The 12,176-nt window shown below is 45.1% G+C and overlaps 1 long non-coding RNA gene across 2 annotated transcripts in view; it reads right to left on the reverse strand.

Moving 5' to 3' along the window:
- LOC140609604 (uncharacterized) overlaps nt 1–10,986 on the reverse strand; it is a 35,201-nt gene extending 24,215 nt beyond the window's left edge. The window contains exons 1-2 of one of the 2 annotated variants that reach the window (XR_012011372.1): nt 10,859–10,986; nt 10,535–10,629 (exon numbers count right to left, since the gene is read on the reverse strand). This is a non-coding gene — a long non-coding RNA (uncharacterized lncRNA). Of the gene's footprint in view, nt 1–10,534; nt 10,663–10,858 lie in introns of those variants that run through there. The other variant, XR_012011371.1, reaches the window with a different exon arrangement.
- Nucleotides 10,987–12,176: the final 1,190 nt, after the last annotated feature.

Raw genomic sequence — 12,176 nt, forward strand, 5'->3', positions numbered from 1 at the left:
AAACTAAGCTAAAACCCACCTCAGGGTCCAAGTCCCTGCTCCGCTCTGTCGGGTATACTTGGACACAAGCTCAAGCTTGTAAATAAACTCTCATGTGTTTGCCTTGGTGTCAGCTTCTCGGTGGTTTCTCGGATTAGCAATCTTGGGCATAACAGTCTGAGATAAAAAAACAAAACCAAAAGAAGCTCGGACACAGGTAGAGTGAACGCAGGGTTCTGAGAGAAGCCGCGGAGACCTGGGGGCTTGGCCGCTCTTCTGTGGAGGCCCCAGCAGACTGGGGTGGGGGATGCTCTGCCCCAGAGCCAGAGGACCCAGAGACCCCACCCGCATCCGCCTATCAGGGCCAGGTCTCAGGAACAGGGCAGCACAGCCCACTGAGCCCAGAGGCGCTGACCCCCACCCCGCCTCTGACCCGCGCAGGTGCATCTCCCAGGCAGATGTGCACCTGACAATCAGCGCCATGGCCCATCCCCAGACCCCACACAGAGCATTCGTTGCCACCAAGTTGTTGGACCACAGTGGCTGCAGAGCTAAAACTCTGCCTGGAAAGTAGGGTCTAGATTCCTTTGTACTTTGTGCTCTTTTTTCATTTATTTTCTTTGATTCTTTTTTATTAATTGCCTTATTTTAATTTCTATGTATGTACCTTATATATTTCTTATTTTTGCTTTCATAGTACTTTAATTGTGATTCTTTTTTAAATTTTTTTCAATTTATTTATGATAGTCACAAACAGAAAGAAAGAGAGAGAGAGAGAGAGAGGCAGAGACACAGGCAGAGGGAGAAGCAGGCTCCATGCACTGGGACCCCGACGTGGGATTTGATCCAGAGTCTACAGGATTGTGCCCTGGGCCAAAGGCAGGCACTAAACCGCTGTGTCACCCAGGGATCACTTTAATTGTTTCTATTTTGGGATTTAGAATCTTTTAACAAGCAGGCCAAAATAATCTGGGTTTTATTTTGTTTTGTTTTTTTTTTTGGGGGGGAGGGCAGTTGTTATTGTTTTTCTTGTTTTTTCTTTTTCTTCCTTCTTTCTTTTCTGGAACAAATAATGAGATGGAGAAAATCACCTCCATAAAATAACATGAGGTCTACTCACAGCCAGGAAGTTCATCAATACACATATATGATGTCTAAATACAGTTTAAAACAATGATTATAAAGACAACAGCTGGGCTAGAAAAAGAGCACAGAAGAAAACTAGAGAAACCTTTACTGTAGAAATAAAAGAACTAAAATCTAGTCAGGCCAATGTTAAAAATGGTATAACTGAGATGCAGTCCCAAGTGGAAGCCTTCAAAACAAGAATGGTTATGGACCACAGAGACAGACGTAGGGAAGTCATCCACTTATTAACAATAACATTCATACCATAGGAGACTCAGAAGATGAAGAGAGAGAAAAGGTGGGCCTTTCTCAGACATTAGAAACAACAAATACCCACCATTTGCTTCAACGTGGATGGAACTGGAATGTATTATGCTGAGTGAAGTAAGTCAATCGGAGAAGGACAAACATTGTATGTTCTCATTCATTTGGGGAATATAGATGATAGTGAAGGGAATATAAGGGAAGTGAGAAGAAATGTGTGGGAAATATCAGAAAGGGAGACAGAACATAAAGACTCCTAACTCTGGGAAATGAACTAGGGGTGATGGAAGGGGAGGAGGGTGGGGGTGGGGGTGAATGTGTGACGTGTACTGACGGGCTGAGCACTGGGTGTTATTCTGTATGTGGGCAAATTGAATACCAATAAAAGTAAATTTATTACTAAAAAAAGAAAAAGAAAGAAAAAGTGGCATCTGGGTGGCTCAGTCACATAAGCTATTGTCTTAGGCTCAGATCATGATCCAATTCCCAAGGCAGGCTCCCTGTTTGCAGGGAACCTGCTTCTCCCTCTCCATCTGCCCCTCTCGCTCTTGGTTTTTCTCTCATCTCTCTTTCAAATAAATAAATGACATCTTTAAAAAGAAACAAAAAAACAAACCCAGAAGGAAGAGAAATCTCCCATGTAGAAGAATTTCAAAGAAGTTGTACAGACATTCCACCCTCAAGTTGATTAGCATAGCCTCCCACTCATATGTATGGAATACACATAGTAACTTCCTTCTACAAAATAGAATATGAAAATGTGTATATAAAAATGATAATATAATAATAATAATAATAATCACTTTACTACGGAGAAAGCTGACAAACACTACCTCAGCAAGATGATCAGATTGATACCAAGACTGATAAATCATGTTGATAATATCTATCCTTTATATGATATAATTAAAATGGCAGTATATCTCTTTATATAATCCACAAAAAGAGTTTAATCATGAGATAACAGACATTTCCTAACTGAGGTAAATTTTACAAAATACTCTACTTCTCAAAGTGTTCCAGTTCAACAACAATAAGGAAAGGCAGAAAGACTGTCACAATCCAGAGGAGCCTAAGAAAACATGAGGACAAATGGAATGGGATATGAGGGATGGTAACTTAGCAAAAACTAAGGAAATCTGAATAAAGTATGGTCTTTGGTTAATGAGAATATTTTAATATTGATTCAAGGCTAATATTTGTACCTTCCTAATATACCACCAACATCATATCCCTACCCCACAACATCCACCCCCACACCATCGGCCCCCAGCAAGGACCCAGGGCAGCTGCCCCCTGTGGGACATGCTCAGCCTCCCTGGCGTTTTCTGGATACCCTGCTCCCATCAGAAGCCTGATTGTCCCATAGAGAACCCAGAGGTTGCAGGGAGGAGGGAAGGCAGAGATCCCCGAAAGGCTGGGTGTAGGTGAGTGGTGCAGAGGATACATTGGGCCCTGCCTCCGCCCACTGTCTGTCCTGGAGGGCGGCACACCCTGCACAGGACACCAGCCCCTAACCCAGAGGGACCTGGGCTGACATGGCTCTGTGCTCTGTGGGGACTAGGTTGAATTGAGCCCCTCCCAGGCCCAACACAAAGACTAATGGGATCCAGGTCCCCATGGTCCTGGCCAGCCCTGGATTCTGGCCCCAGGCTGAGCGAGCCCTCTCACAGGTGGATGTGGCCTCCTGGGCCCTGGGCATGCCCCACAGATCCAGGTCGCTAACCTAGGGCAGACTGGGGGATCCCGGGACACCCCAGGGTAGGGAAAGGATGGATAGGCCGGTTGGCCCCACCCAACCCCACACCAGGAGGCAGGCTCTTCCAGGTATTGGGGCCCCAGAGGGCCCAAGGCAGGTGTCCAGCTGCCCTGCGGGGCCCCAGTACAGGAGCCCATGAACTGCAGGTCCAGGTCATCTCTGCTGTCCTCAGAACAGTCACTCAGGCTGAAATCTCAGGACAAACGCCCCCACCCGGAGTCCACACATGTTCCCACAATGTGGACTCTAGCACCCGCCTCTCCACACCGTGTGATTATTGCCCTCCCCTAAAGGACAGAAAGGTCTCCCTCCCCAGGGGAAGGCACGCATTAGGCTCTGAGCCGCTTTGCTGTAAAAAGTCAATAAAGTGTTGTGAAAAAATGCACAGCCAGCCCATTTCTGTGTATCCCAGAACTCTGTGCATGGGGCGTGAAGAGACTCCCAGAGAGGAGGAGGGGGCACCATCCAGGCCCTAAATAGCCCCTGCAGGGGCGCCACCAGGTACACAGAGCTGACGTCCCCACGTGCCTTCCAGGGGCAGCCAGACGTCAGGGTCAGGACCCCACAGACTTTACTTAGACTCAGGCTGTGTCCCCCAGGCCAGGTGGGGCTGGGACAGAGTGACAGCCAGGGAGCTTCAGGTCACCAGGGTCTGTGCACAGCGACCTGGTTGGTCTGTGCTCCCTCTGTCCTGGGGGCCAAGGATGGCCGAGTTCCGGGGCACTTCCTCCCGTCCTCGCATCCCCGTGCCTGTGTGCCTGGGGCACAGAGGGCCTGTGGGGCGGTCAGCGTGGCCCTGGAAGGGATGTCAGGACACCAGGCCCTGGTGTTGTGCCCAAGATTGTAAATCAGGGAAACCACCAAGGAGCCCACACCGATGGAAACTCCCGAGGGTTTCTTTACAAGCTGGAGCTTGGGTGTAATTTCACCAAACACAGCGGAGCAGGGACGTGGATCCCGAGATTAAGAAGCATAACAGCTTTATAGGGGCCAGTGGCCCATGGGATATGCAGAAAGTTGCACAGTCATGATGGTCCACACGCAGGTGGCCAATTGAATTACACCTTACCAAATAGTATCCACTTGAGCTGGCCTATTACTTTGGTCAGAATCGTCGCACAGTTTTGGGGGGCACAAAGCAGGGTTACATTGTTATGAGCCGATTTCCGATTAGGGTGTACCTAGCGGCCTGACTAGGGTGGGGCAGCACCTTAAGCAATAAGCAGCTCATGTGGGGGTCATAGGGGAGGAGGTGGGTGTAGCACAAAATGGAATCAGTCCTGCTCTGCTTGTCCAGGGGTAGGGGATTTTTGTTAACTTTCCTGGGTCCCACACTTGCAGCTCACGAACCTGGGCCACCCTCACCAGGTGGACTCACTGTGCACAGCTTGTGGTGCTGGATCTCTCACACCAGTGTGTAGAGGGCACCCTCCTCACCCTAGTGAGTAAGGGCTGGGTGAGCATGGGGCTCGCCAGAAGGCCAGGCAGCACAGGGGACCGAGAACCCCAGCCCAGACCCCAACTCGACTCCCATACACAGGCAGCAACAGGGCTCCCCGCCATGGGCAGCCAGCTCCTCAGGATCTCCCCCCAGGGCGGCGCTGAGGTCTGGCTCCCTGCTGGAGAGGCATCTGGGAGAAGAGAAACAGCAGGTGCTCAGCGGGACCCCCTGAGGACATGGGAATTTGGCCGAGTTGGACCTTCCAGCTCAGCTGACCCTCCAGTGGGAAGTCACTGCAGGAGCGAGCCCCGAGTCGGCAAGGAGAGCCCAGCTATCTGCCCAGCACCAGCACCAGAAATGATGTTGTGCCAACCATTTCGGCATTTGGGTGACCCAGCCAGAGGATCAGATACCTGCACGTGATAGCTACATGTGATAGACACACACACACCCCAAAACCAACAGAAGTCGGAATCCCCCCCAATGTTGTCTAACAGGAGCCAGATGGTTACATACACGACGCTGTTGTCACCAGTAGGATACATGGAAGATGCAATAAACCATGACTGCAGAGGTGCTAGAGATACAGAGATGTGCTTGCTGGTTTCCAACAAGGAGCACAGAGGTGCAGGAAGAATCCTACGGAGGGGAGGCCCCTTCATGGAAAGGACACCATGTCCCTGTGATGGCTACGGATGGTGAAATCTGTCCTCCTCTCTCTTAGCTTCTGGTTTTCCTCCTAAATGCCATTTTCCTTAATCATAAGACCAAAAATTTATTTTATGTTTTTAAATTCCTTTTTATTGGAGTCCAATTTGTATGAATTCTTGCTTCAGCAAGGGTGTCATTCAGGAGAGAAGGAGAGAGAAAGATTTTCTGGACAGTCAACATATCAAGGATTTCATGACCACTTAACCAGTCCAGTAAGGGATTAAGAGGGACTCTTCTAGTGGGGGAAAAAAAGAGACCAAAAGCAATAAAGACTAGAAAGGACCAGAGAACATCACCAGAAACACCAACTCTTCTGGTAACACAAAGGAACAAAGTTCATATCTGTGAATAATCACTCTTAATGCTGATAGACTAAATTTTCCAATCAAAAGATATAGGGTATCATAGTGGCTTAAAACACAGGATCTGGAATACCTGGGTCGTTCAAGGGGTTGAGCATCTGCCTTTGACTCAGGCTGTGATCCTGGAGTCTGGGATCATGTCCCATATTGGGCTCCTGGTGGGGAGTCTGCTTCTCTCTCTCCCTATTTCGGCCTCTCTCTCTCTCTCTCTCTGATAAATAAAATCATTATTAAAAAAACAAGATCCATCTGTATGCTGCCTACAAGATGCTCACCTTAGACCTATAGACACCAGCAGATTGATAGTCAGGGGAGGGAAAATCATCTATCACGCTAATGGATATCAAAAGAAAGCTGGAGGACACATACTTATATCAGACAAACGAGATTTGAAACCAAACCCTGGGGGACACCTGGTGGCTCAGTGGTTGAGCATCTGCCTTCAGGCTAGGGTGTGATCCTGGGATCCCAGGATCGAGTCCCACATCACCCTCCCTTTGGGGAGCCTGCCTCTCCCTCTGCCTATGTTTCTGCCTCTGCTTCTCTGTGTATCTCTCAAAAATAAATAAATAATATATTTAAATCTCAAAAAGAAACAACAAATATTGTAAGAAGAGATGAAGAAGAACATTATTTCATAATTAAAAAGACTATCAAGATCAAACAGCTAACTATTTATGCTGCCAACATGAGTACCTAAATATAGAAACTGATTAACAACCAACGTACAGGAAATCACTGATAATAATACACTGACAGAGGATTCCAACACCCACTTATGGCAATGGACCGATCGTCTATGCAGAAAATCAACAAGGGAACAATAGCCTTGACACACTGGGCAACAGGGACTCAACAGATATAGTTAGCATATTAGTTCCAAAAGGAGAATAAACATTCTGTTCAATTGCATATGGGACATTCTCCAGAACAGATCCTATCAGGGCCCACAAATCAGCCCTCAACAGGTACAACAGGTACAAGAATGTTGATTTCACACCCTGTTCATTTTCAGACCAAGGCGCTATGAAACTGGAAGTCGACACTAAGAAAAAAATTGGACAGACCAAAAATACGTGGCGTTTATGATCATCCTACTAGAGAATGAATGGAGCAACCAGAAAATTAAAGAGGAAATTTAAAACAAATGAAAATGAAAACATGTTTCTCCAAACCTCTGGGATGTAGCAAAGGCAGTCCTAAGAGGGAAGTACATAGCAATACAGGCCTACCTCAAGAAACAAGAAGTCTCCAATACACAATCTAACCCTACACCTGAAGGAGCTGAAAAAGGAATAGTAAACAAAGACTAAAGCCTACAAAAGAAGGGGAAAAAATTAAGATCAGAGCAGAAATAAACAATACAGAAACAACAAAACAGTAGAATGGAATAACAGAACTAAGAGCTAGTTCTTTAAAATAAGTAATAAAATGGATCAAGCCCTAGCCAGCCTTATGACGAGAAAAGAGAAAAGACCTAAATAAATAAAATCACAAATGAGAGAAGAGAGATCACAATCAACATCAGAAAAATAAGACAATTATAAGGGGATACTATGAAAGATTATACGCTAACAAACTGGGAGACCTGGAAGAAATGGACAAATCCCTAGAAATGTGCAAATGAGCAAAACTGAAATAGGAAGAAATAGAAAATGTGAACAGACCCATTACTAGCAAAGGAATTGAATCAGCAAGGCACCTGGGTGCCTCAGTGGTTGAGCATGTGTTTGGCTCAGGTCATGATCCCGGGGTCCTAGGGGTTCAAGTCCCACATCAGGCTCCCCGCATGGAGCCTCATTTTCCCTCTGCCTATACCTTTGTATCTTTGTGTCTCTCATGAATACATAAATAAAATATTTAAAAAAGAAAAAAGATAAAAAGTTGAGAAAGGACCCAAATAAAATCAGATGAGAAAAGAGAAATAAAAAACAACACTAGAGAAATACAAACGATTATAAGAGAATATGATGAAAAATTATATGCCAGCAACCTAGAACCTGGAAGAAATAGATCAATTCCTAGAAATATATAACATAGCAAAAATTAAAAATGAAGAAATAAAAAATTTGAACAGACAGATAACCAGCAAAGAAATTGAATCAGCAATCAGGGTTCTCCCAACAGGAGACGCTTAGATCAATAGAACAGAATGGAAAGCCAAAACAAGATACAAACCTGTATCTATGACCCATAAAGGATAACAAGGCAGGAAGGAATATCCAATGGCAGAAAGACAGTCTCTTCAACAAACCCTAACCCTGACCCCAGGATAAGAATAAATGGTGTTGGGAAAACCAGGCAGCCACATGCAGAAGAATCAAACTGGACCACTTTCTTACACCATATATATAAAAAATAAATTCAAAATGGATGAAAGACCTAAATGTGAGACCTGAAACCAATCAAAGAAGAAAAGATAGGCAGCAACGTCTTTGACATTGGCCACTGATTTTTCTTTCTAGATATGCCACTGAGGTGAGGGAACAAAAGCAAAAATGCTACTGGGACTTCATCAAAATGAAAAGCTTCTGCAAAGTGAAGGAAACAACCAAAGCTAAAAGGCAACATACAAAATGAAAGGAGATATTGGTAAACAACACATCCAATAAAGAGTTAGTATGCAAAACACATAAAGGAAATATAAATCTCAAGATCCTAAAAACAAATTATGCAACTAGAGATGGGCAGAAAAATGAATGGACTTTGTCTCTGACAAGACAGCCAGATGGCCACCAGACTCACAGAAAGACACAAAGCGTCACCCATCGTCAGGGAAATGCAAACCAAAACCACAATGATATGTCACCTGAGAGCTGTCATAATGGCTAAAATTAACAACACAAGAAACAACAGGTGTTGGTGAGGTGTGGAGAAAGGGTAGCCTCCTTACATTCCTGGTGGGCATGCGAACACATTTAGCCACTGTGGAAAACAGTGTGGAGGGTCCTAGAGAAGTTAAAAAAATTGGATCCCTGGGTGGTGCAGTGGTTTGGTACCTGTCTTTGGCCCAGGGTGCGAACCTGGAGACCCGGGATTGAATCCCACTTTGGGCTCCAGGGCATGGAGCCTGCTTCTCCCTCTGCCTGTGTCTCTGCCTCTCTCTCTGTGACTATCATAAAAAAAATTTTTAAAAAGAAGTTAAAAATAGAGCTACCCTACGATTCCAAAATTTCACAGGTAGGTATTTATCCCGAGGATAGAGAAGTACTTTAGTAGATTCGAGGAAGGACACGCAGCCCACTGTTTGTAGCAGCGTTATCAACAACAGCCAGACTATGGATACAGCCCAGATGTCCATCGACTGATGAATGGGCAGAAAGATGTGGTAAATATACACACGCAACATCACTCGGTCATCAGAAGGGATGAAATGAATCCATTTACAGTGACGTGGAAGGAGTGGAAAGGATTTATGCTAAATGAACTCAGTCAGAGAAAGACAGATACCAAATACCATACAATTGCATTCACTTGTGAATTTTGAGAAACCAAACAAACTGGCAAAGGGGCGGAGGAGGCATGAGAGAAGCAAACCAAGATACAGAGTTTTAACCACAGAGAATAAACTAATAAATACCAGGGGAAGGTGGGGAGGATGGTGAATCAGGGGATGGGGATAGTGGAGGGCACCTCTGACCAGTACCAGGCGTTGTATCCAGGGGTCTAACCACTATGTGGTAAACCTGAAACTATATCATACTGTGTTTACAAACAGGAATTCAAGTAAAACTTTAAAATAATAATTGGTAGTATAGAGAAAACATGTGCACACAAGAGATAAAATCAGAAAGGCAACTGAAAATCCAAATAAAGAGTCTTTAGAGCCACAAACCCCCTCCTTAGCTCAGCTCGGGAGAAACCTGCCATGTCTATTTTCACCCCAGCAGAAGCCAGGATTTTGATTCTCTGGGGAGGCCACTGACTTGGTGGAGTCAGGCTATCTTTGAACCCAAAACCTAAATAGAGTGCATAAAACTAAACTGCCCAAGATGCTAGGAGTCCCAGTGAGGCACATTCCAAGACCCAAACTCTAACCATACACAGACATAAGTCTAACCCTACGCTTAATCTTAATGTTAACCTAACCCTTAAACAAGACCCATCACTAATCGAAAACCAAACACAAACCCCAAGACCAAAACACATTCATGGAACCTTCATGCCAACCCTCACCCTATATCCTAAACCTATTCTAAACCCTTAACCCTGACCCCTACCTTAAATCTAACCCTAACCTCTAACCCTAACCTTAACTTAATGTACTCAAATCCTATCCTAACCTTAACCTGTACCCTAACCCTAACCCTCTAATACCAATCCTATCTCATACCCCAAACTTTACTCTAACCTGTACCCTAAAACTAACTCCTAAACCACTCCCTATACCTATCTCTTACCCTTTTCCAAAACCGTACCCTGACCCTGACCTGACCCTAAACCCTAAATAAATACTAATCCTATCCCTAGCCCTAACCCCTATCCTATACCTAACCCTTGCCCTAACCCTAAACCTAGCCCTAAATTTTACCCTAACCCCTAACCCTTACCCCTAACCCTAACTCACACCCTAACACCTCACCCTAACTGCAAACCTAAACCCAACCCTAACTGTAACCATAACCCTAAACCCACCTCCAAACCTCCTGCCCTAAACCCTAAAGCATAACCCTAACCCTAACTCTAAATACTGTCACTAACCCTAACCTCATTCCCTAATCCCTAACCCCCATCCTAACTCCTAACCACTGACCCTTACCCTTATCCCTCACCCTAACCTCTAATCCGTAACCATAAGGTTAATCACAAACACCTAACATCTAACCTAAGCCTAACCACCAACTGCCTCACCTCCCCTGACCCTACCATCCATTCTACCCATTCACTTACCCTGTGGTTCTGAGGAGTCCCTTCTGATATGGACGAAGCCCCCAATGTCTTGTGCTCTTTTTGTTCAGTCTCCTTATTTATTCTCTGTGATGCACCTGAGAAGGGAGTCACATCCATCATTTCCTTCCTGAATGTTCACTGTCAGGACACAGCAAGCCCACAATAGAATAAAAACTGAGCCCAGTCCAAGGGCAGGAAGCCCCTATTAGAACAGATCTCAATGCCCTTGAAGGCCCCATATCAAAATGTAAACAGAACTTGAGGAATTACTCCACCCTTCAGGAGTTCCCCGAGACCAACTCTTAAAAATAAACTAAAACCCACCACGGGGTCCAAGTCCCCGCTCCACTGTGTTGGGTATACTTGGACACAAGCTCGAGCTTGTAAATAAACCCTCATGTGTTTGCATTGGTGATGGCTTCTCGGTGATTTGTGATTTCTCAGATTCACAGATTCACAATCTTGGGCACAACAGCGTGAGATAAAAAAAGAAAACCAAAAGAAGCTCGGGTGCAGGTAGAGTGAACGCAGGGTTCTGAGAGAAGCTGCGGAGACCTGGGGGCTTCGGGGTTCTTCTGTGGAGGCCCCAGCAGACTGGGGGGTGGGATGCTCAGCCCCAGAGCCAGAGGACCCAGCGTCCCCACCTGCATCCCGCCCATCAGGGCCAGGAATCAGGGAGCAAAACAGTGCCTCCCGCTGGAGCCCAGATTCGCTGACGCCCACCCCGACTCTGACCCCCACAGGTGCAACTCCCAGGCAGATGTGCACCTGACAATCAGCGCCAAGGCCCATCCCCAGACCCCACACAGACCATTCGCTGTCACCAAGTTGCCAGACCACAGAGGCTGCAAAGCTTCAGCTCTGCCTGGAAAGTAGGGTCTAGATTCCTTTGTACTTTGTGCTCTATTTTTAATTATTTTCTTTGATTCTTTTTTATTAATTGCCTTATTTTAATTTAATGTATGTACCTTATATATTTCTTATTTTTACTTTTATGGTAGTTTAATTGTGTTTCATATTTTGGGATTTAGAATCTTTTAACAAGCAGGCCAAAATAATCTGGTGGTTTTTTTTTGGAGGGCAGTTGTTATTGTTTTTCTTGATTTTTCTTTTTCTTCCTTCTTTTTTTCTGGAAAAAATAATGAGATAGAGAAATTCTCCTCCATAAAATAACATGAGGTAGTACTCACAGCCAGAAAGTTCATCAATACACATATATTATGTCTAACTACAGTTTAAAACAATGATTATAAAGATAGCAGCTGGGCTGGAAAAAGAGCACAGAAGCAAACTAGAGAATCCCTTACTGTAGAAATAAAAGAGCTAAAATCAAGTCAGTCCAACGTTTAAAATGCTATAACTGAGATGCAGTCCCAACTGGAAGCCTTCAAAACAAGAAAGGTTATGGACCACAGAGGCAGACGTAGGGAAGTCAGCCACTTATTAAAACAATAACATTCATATCATAGGAGACTCAGAAGATGAAGAGAGAGAAAAGGTGGGCCTTACTCAGCCATTAGAAACAACAAATACCCACCATTTGCTTCAAGGTGGATGGAACTAGAAGGTATTATGCTGAGTGAAGTAGGACAATCGGAGAAGGACAAACATTGTATGTTCTCATTCATTTGGGGAATATAGG

This window comes from Canis lupus, chromosome 18 (genome assembly GCF_048164855.1).
Source record: "Canis lupus baileyi chromosome 18, mCanLup2.hap1, whole genome shotgun sequence".
NCBI classification, from domain to species: domain Eukaryota; kingdom Metazoa; phylum Chordata; class Mammalia; order Carnivora; family Canidae; genus Canis; species Canis lupus.